Source organism: Helianthus annuus, chromosome 1, assembly GCF_002127325.2.
Source record: "Helianthus annuus cultivar XRQ/B chromosome 1, HanXRQr2.0-SUNRISE, whole genome shotgun sequence".
Lineage (NCBI taxonomy): Eukaryota > Viridiplantae > Streptophyta > Magnoliopsida > Asterales > Asteraceae > Helianthus > Helianthus annuus.
Genome location: NC_035433.2, coordinates 41,327,162 through 41,335,036, shown reverse-complemented (window position 1 = coordinate 41,335,036; position 7,875 = coordinate 41,327,162). Strand labels below are relative to the sequence as shown.

The following is a 7,875-nucleotide window of genomic DNA, read 5'->3' as shown; positions in this document are numbered from 1 at the left end:
ATTCATTTCCCAAAAAAAGTTTACGTTGAAATATACACCAACTCGAATTATACCGAAACGTACATAGAAGTAAGCACGTAAAGAATGTTTTTTTTAAACAAAAAAAATATTATATTTGATCTGACTCGTTTCCAGAAAAATTTTACATCAAATAGAGCAAATCGAATTTATACCGACACGAAAATAAAAATATGCACGTAAAAATAGTTTATTTTAAGTAAAGATGGAATAGGGGTAAAATCGAAACAAATAATTTTTAGTAAAAAATTTAATAGGTGAAACACGTTTATAAAATCGTGCCAAGTAGCCCCAATGCCACACCACCAACAACAGAAGAGCTCGTAAAACAAAACAAATAAAAAAGAAAAAATACCACTGACCGAAAAACAGACTTAAAATTGTTGAATCACGCACCCGTTGCGACGTGTTAATGTGAAGAAATTAGACCGAAACGTAAAACGTAGAAATAAGAAACCAAGTCGATTTAGGACCCGCGCATTAGAACGAACTTGTAAAAAGGCGACGGGCATGTCAAACGGGAAAACAGACAAAAAAACGTTGAACCACATACACACGTTGAGGCGTGTTAACTCATAAAATTTTGAACGAAGCGTAAAACTTACCAAAGATGAAAATTATAGGGAACCAAAGTTGAAAATTAAAAAAAAAAATAGGGTTAAATTGTAAAATATGAAAAATTTTGGGTTAAAAGTAAAAAAGTTAATAAGGCTAAAATGAAAAGACTAAACTTATATGAAAAATTGAAAACCAAATTTTTTTTGGAAAGCACCCTATGCACATTGTACAACAAACAAAGCAACAAAATGTTGCTTTTTTATAATATGAAAATATTGGTAACACTGGTCGGGCTACTGTACCCTGGGTACATAACAGTACTACATGGGATTTACGACTAACCATGGACTCTTTGTGTTTATGTCGGATTAGGGCTTTTTATACAACTTGATTCATCTGGTTATAAATTAATAAAGGCGTAGAAGAAAATAGGTGGTCTTGGCTTAGTAGTGATGTCCGACTCAGGAAATAACCAACCCCCACGGCTTCAGGTTTTGGCGATTTCGTGTGTGGACTAGCATGGTGATCGTTAAACATTTTGGATTATCTTTAGATATATCATCCACCTAAATCAATAAGTTACGAGGTAAAGGTTCTAATTTTGCTTCAGTTGAGATTTTTGTTTTCTTTTTTGGCAAACTACACTACTAGAGGACGTTCTTAATTAGATTATATGTAGAATGGTTCATGCATTTTTTCCACTACAAAACAGTTTTAAAAGAGATGCATGAAACCCCAATAGTGGTATTAAAGCCGTTTTTGCAAAGCTCTCTTGAATCCTAATCAGGTTTGGAGAAAAAAAAAATATATATCTTTTTCATTAGAGAGTGAATCTTTTTCATCCAAGAATTCATTTTTTGTGATTAGAATCTTTAAGATAATCATATAGATTGCTTCTTGTTGTGTTTGTTCTTGAATGCGGATATAATAAGGAGTTGATCTAAAAGTTGACGGAATATCACTTAGACCAATTAGACAAGGGGAAACATAGCAGAAAAGACCCAAACTTCAAACAGATAGTACTTGGGTCAAGCCAGCTTAAGCACTTTGGGGGCCTGAAGTGAATTATAGAATAGAATTGGGGGCCTTATTGCAGCAAAAGAAGTCAATTTTCTTCAATCCTCATAAACGCTAAAAACATAACAGTTATAATGTAACACCCTTGTCATTATTTAATGGTTTTTGTAAAGTATACGACAAACAACATGTAATTATGACTACATATACTTTGTAAAAATACGGGTTTGTTTAAACGTTACAATTTTAAAATAATACAACATAACATAATTGAGTACGTCGTTTAAACATTTCAAAAGTTGTTTAGCAAACAGTTTACATCATAAACATTGTTTAAACCGACTTGATTTATGCGGAAGCTTCAAGAGTATGTGTTCGGTCATTCAAAAGTTGCTTGATCGTCACCCATAATCCTTGAGTACCTAAGACTGAAATGTTTACATAAACATTTATATTAGAATGCTTAGAAATGATACTTGATCGAAACTACGATCGAAATGAATTTGAAAATTTACAATTATATAAAATTTATAAACATTCAGGCCCTACCGTAACTTACGGTTTCACCGTAAGTTACGGTGGTCAATTTCCAATAATGGTCCATCGTAAACCAGTAGACTCACACCGTAAGCTCCTGACCGCTACCGTAACTTACGGTACTACCGTAACTTACGGTAGTCCCTATAAATCCATCTTTTGGTTGCTTTGTTCATTATACTCAAGCCTAAATCTCGGATTTCGCTCTTTCTAACATACCAATACATTAGTTTCTCGAAATTCTAATATGTTACATATTAACCAATATCAAAGATCAATCAATCATATTCAAAATATCATGCATATCACGTTATATCAATTTACTAATGTGCAAGGTTCAAATTACGTGTTTCTTATGAATTCTTAACCCGTTTTACCTATCTACTCCTTTTGACCCGTGAAGGGAAGTTAAACACTTTTAACTATACATCTATATATATAAGCGTACCTGGCTCGGGTCAACATATTGACCCGTTTTAAGACCTTGTCTCTATAATATGCTAATTCATAGCCTCGCTAATTCATAAACCAATTACCCTGCGAGCATGAGACTCGACATACACTTATTAGTCGTTAATTATCAAATGGTATAAATATTACCATTTGACCCGTTTGGTCTAGACTACCAAATATTTTGTGCTTAATATTAAATGGTGTTGTTTTAAACTTCAACTCTTTTTCGTCTACACATGACTAATTCGTCGTTTTACTCTTTTTATTCGTTTAGGCTTACCTTAATAAGTAGCCATTCAAAAACTCATTTTATATATATGTCATCTCGTGACCAATTACCATTTCGCCCATTTTACCATTAAACATGGTTTATCATTATTTTATATGTCCCGACCCGTTTCATTTCGTGTCGGAACCATATTTCAAATATAGCTTTTGTCGTATTTACAACCTATGAATAAACACATAACTTACAAAAGAGGGCGTAAGCTTTACTTACCTCGCATCCAAATTACGCTTTCCTTTTCGTACTTGCTCCGTTTGACCCGCTTCATTCCAAGCCTCCATCTAGCTTGTCAAGAGTCAAACTATCATCATAATTCACAAGGTGGTTAGATTAGTCATTATAACCACGACTATTCCACCTTACGTGTTTTCTATGTCAAAACTACTATTCGACTTCGTCCATGGTTAGTTTAACTCTTCAAAAGTTAACTACCCGTAATTATATGATATGTGCATATAAGCTAAATCGACTTCATAATTAAAATTTGTATTACCCCACATCACACATAATTAGTCGAACTAGGAAATTACGCGTTTGATTCATAATTTCAACATATGAACATTGTGGGCATAATTTATAATATCAACAATCAAGTTTCGTATCACTGAAAATAGGCTGTTTTTGGTGACCTGTTTAACCTGTTTAAAAGTCTTCAAAAATTATGATTTTTTTATGTGGCGTACCTCTCGGAGGGGTAGCCCTTGTGTTAAAATTTCAAGATCTAGCTCTTTACCAAAGATTTGTAAAAATTTATCTACTAAGATGCAATCAGATTCGTCACTTCTGACTGCAGCTTACGGAAAAATTCATTAAAAATTCCTCGTTTATCCGATTGACGAAATTCCAATTGGAGATTCTTCTAATAACTTAATACTTTCTACAGTGAGAATTTGAGATCATAACTCAATTCCTAAATTGAGTTATGACATTCGTAATGGGCTGCAAATTCTGCCAGAAAACGCAGCTTGAACCTTTGATACGGAAAAATTCATAAAACGCTCAATTTTAGTCGAAAAAATGCGATTCCAGTGGGGTTTTAAAGATATTTCCTGGAATTACATTTTAGACTCAAGAAACAAACGTTTCTGTCAGGTTTTGTCCACGTTATAGCCAATACAATTCGGCTGTAAATTCTGATCAGAAGCTGTTTGAATTCAGTTTTCAATCGAAACATGTTTATGATATTATAGCACTATTTTTAGCCATCAAAAACCCTAAAAACATCACATTACACGAATTTAGCATCATCACACTTATCACCTTCAATGGTGATCATGAATTCACAAGATTTAGACCTAATTTCATCATATGCTTGTCTAGGGTTTACTCCTAGACACTACAATGTTCCTATTTCATCATATAACGAACATGCATCAACAAATTTCGAATATCCTAAATTCATGAGAATTTCAAGTAGAGAATTAACATCAAATTTTACATACCTTACAACCCCCTTGCAATGGGGATCAGTAATCTATGCTCGATTTTCGTTTTGGACCATATTTGCACCTCCAATTTGAGAGTTTAATTAAGGATTTTAGGGTTTGAAGAAACCCATCGCCTCCTGCTTCTTTGTACGACCAGACATCCCCAAATGGGGTGTTTGGTTTTTGTTTTAATTAAATTAGCAACATAAGTTTCGATTTTAACATCTTTGGCCCCTTAATTTTCCTTAGTTCATAATTTAAGTGTTTTAACCCACTCATAAGTCACTATCTAACTAGGTTAGAATTATTCCTAGTTAGCTTAGTAGGTTCGGGAAGCCGTAACCCCTTTTACTTTAAGTCCCGTTAAATCGGGCCTTTTATAAACTTAATTACTTAAAACTTTGATTCGTTTTTATTTAATATTAGGATTTCTTATTTAAATCCAAATATTTGCCGGGTTATTTTTACTAATAACGGTACGTTACCCGTCTTTTAGTATTAACAGAGTTTAATTACCAAGCCCGTTTTCGGGGTGTTACAAGTCTACCCCCCTTAAAGAGGTTTCGTCCTCGAAACCTTGCTTACATAGTTCATTGAGTTCTAAACTCAATGCGTTTGACCTGAGTAATCTTTCAAGCATTATTCATATTTTAACCAATTGTTAGTATTACCAGAAAAATTTTGGTAATATCTTTTTGGTTACAGAACCTCTACGTACCTCATACGACATAATGTAATTTGAAATAACGTAATTTTGTTATTTCTACTAGTTTAGTTAACTTAGCGATTTCCATCGCTTTTATATATTATCGAACTCTTGGTGAATCCGTTACCTTGACCCGTTTAAAGGTCTTTAGTGAAATATTTCACTTTTAGCAATAATTTCTTTTGTTTTCAGATTTATTTATTCGGTTCAGTTATACCGAATCCACCGTTTACAAGCAAACCAATTTTTTTATTGATTTGAATTACTGGCCTTAACCGGTCTTACTAACTAGACTTATTAGTCCCGTTACTTCTCACCGCTCGCTTGGTTATAACGTGATTTTACTTCATATTACATTTCCTAACCGTGATCGTGTCACATGGTGTTTAGTTTGTATTAACCTTTGATTTTCGAAAATATCACTTTTCGAATATATCGTCTTGCGCCTATCAGTGTCAAGACTTGTATCTTTCATGCTTACTATTTAAATTCCTATCAGAATTTATGTTTGTAAAAACGCTATTTCTTACTAAAACCGAAGTTTTAATTTTAGGATCTTCTCTTTAACTTTTGTCAATTATCCATACCAGGATATTGACAGTCCATAATTTATTCTTTTACAGTCTTAGTTTTATGCGGGGATTCTCAACCGATTCTCTCGCTTTATCTAATTAACCCGTAGGTTTTTATCACTTAGCCTTATAGACTATTTTGATTAGACTTTCACCTCTTTAGGGCGAAGTCCTTATAACTTCTTTCTAATCATGACCCGTGGGTCGTTTTAGTCCCGTAGATCTTTCATTTGTTTGTAACCCTAAAGGTTATGTTGATCCCGTAGATCACTCCTTACTCATGTCATTCTTAAAACACATGTTTGGTGTCAAGGCACCCTGTTTTTGTTCGAAGAATTATTTGGTTTCAAGCTTAGGTCCCGTTAACCTTAATTGTAGTTTCATGGCTATAATTGTTTTCTTTCGGACGATTTTCCGATTTTATGACTTCTCACGTCATTTATGCGTCAGTTCTTCTTATGCTTACTGTTATTTGATTTGCATATATTCTTATTTGGTTATATCCCATTACCGGGCTCATTATTCTCTTGCATTTAACGCTACCTTTCTCTGGCTAGCGCTCACTTGTGCCATTCGGCGTTATATTGTATTCAACCTGTTTGACTTATTAATGTGAACCCATCACTTATAAACAATCAACTTTATTCTTTATTCAACCCATTCGACTTCGAATAGTTGAACATATTTACTCACAATTTCTATATACGAGATTTTATAGTCATAACTCGTAATCCGAGTCTTTTGACTTTAAATTCGTGTTCCCGTTTCTCGGTTTACGCATGTGTTTAAATCCTTACCCATCAACCGGGTACTTTACCGAAGTCATTATTAGTGCAAGCATTCCGGTATACATTAAGATTTCGTTTTAATTTGTTTGGTTATCTTAGCGAAATCCATCGCTTTTATTCAACCAAACCTTTATTCTTTATTTGACCATCCTTGACAGTCTTATAAACTATAAATGATGATTATCATCATCATTATTTCTTTACTACGACCAAAGTCAATGACTTTGATCGTTTTTCTCATGTGGGCAATACCTTTGTTTCTATGACCCCGCGGGTCATTTATACTTTGGTTTTACAATGCCCTTTTTGTCTACCATGGTTGTTTCGTCCAAAATGACTTATGTCACGAATTTCCTTGGGTCTTTTGTTTCTATGTGCGCCATACATCGTTTTTATGGTTCCCGCGAAAACCATTTATACGAGTATGCCCATAAGATTTCTTGACCCTAAGGATCCTTTAAATTTTCATTCATCTTGACCTTACTAAATCGGACATAACTGCGCTCATTATAATAAGCTCATGCTATCATGTGTTCACTACTTACTTGGCCAGAGTAAGCGATCAACACATGGTATGCGTGACCTTATTATAATTACCACATCACGTCCCATGTAAGTAACTCCTCAAATTATCTCCATATTTATGATTTCATTTGGTAAAACTTTATTTAATTGTTAGTTAACAATTATTAGTTTTAGTCGTTTATCCTTGAACATTTAAAATGTCCCTTTTTATAAACATTTATTCACATTCGTTGATGTGATCATTACTTTTCTCAATAGGATTTATATTGAGAATACTTACTTGGATGATCACTCTCGTCCAAGTTTCTATATAAACTGAATTCTGTTATTGTCTTGTTATTCACAATTTGTGAATAATACATATTCTCTACTTAATTTCTCTTGGAAACGTCATCCTGGATAGGTAACCTATCCAGGTTTTCCAAGTTTCATATTCTATATACAACTGTCATTCACTATGTATTTGTTGCATATTACTATTTGTACTATAAGTTTAAAATGTGCACCTGGTAATGCTTGCCCCAACGGGCATTCCTTGCCATTACTTATTTGCGATCGTTACGCGATTTAGGTCCTTGATGAGTATGCTCTTCTTGTCACATTTCGGACCGTTCCATCATCATATCCGCAATTTGTTAAACTCTCGCTATCTTCAGATGCGAGTGTCCTTCCATTAAAACATTTACAAGAATTAGTAATATCAACTTCAATAATCGCCCGTATTATAATACAAGGCTTTTCTACTATACGCGTCAACGCGCGCAATTTTGTCAACTATATTTATCATTTAATTGAGGTAACGTGTATCACACGATAACCCTATGTGTTGTTCACAACATTTCAACACATAACAAACCATTAATATACATGTACTTACCGGATTTGCGATCAAGCCTCGAACCGAACACAATTTACTCTTTAACCATGAGCTCTGATTACCAATTTGTAACACCCTTGTCATTATTTAATGGTTTTTGTAAAGTATACG

At 33.7% G+C, this 7,875-nt stretch overlaps 1 long non-coding RNA gene across 2 annotated transcripts; it reads right to left on the bottom strand.

The window, feature by feature from the left end:
* Positions 1-1,772: 1,772 nt before the first annotated feature.
* Positions 1,773-5,141, bottom strand: LOC110864557. Of its 2 annotated transcripts, XR_002549906.2 has the most exons (3): positions 4,312-5,141; positions 2,579-3,170; positions 1,773-2,021 (listed from the first exon to the last, which is right to left on the bottom strand). It is a non-coding gene; the product is annotated as an uncharacterized LOC110864557 (long non-coding RNA). The 2 variants fall into 2 exon arrangements; XR_004893102.1 differs by having other exon boundaries at positions 1,773-3,170.
* Positions 5,142-7,875: the final 2,734 nt, after the last annotated feature.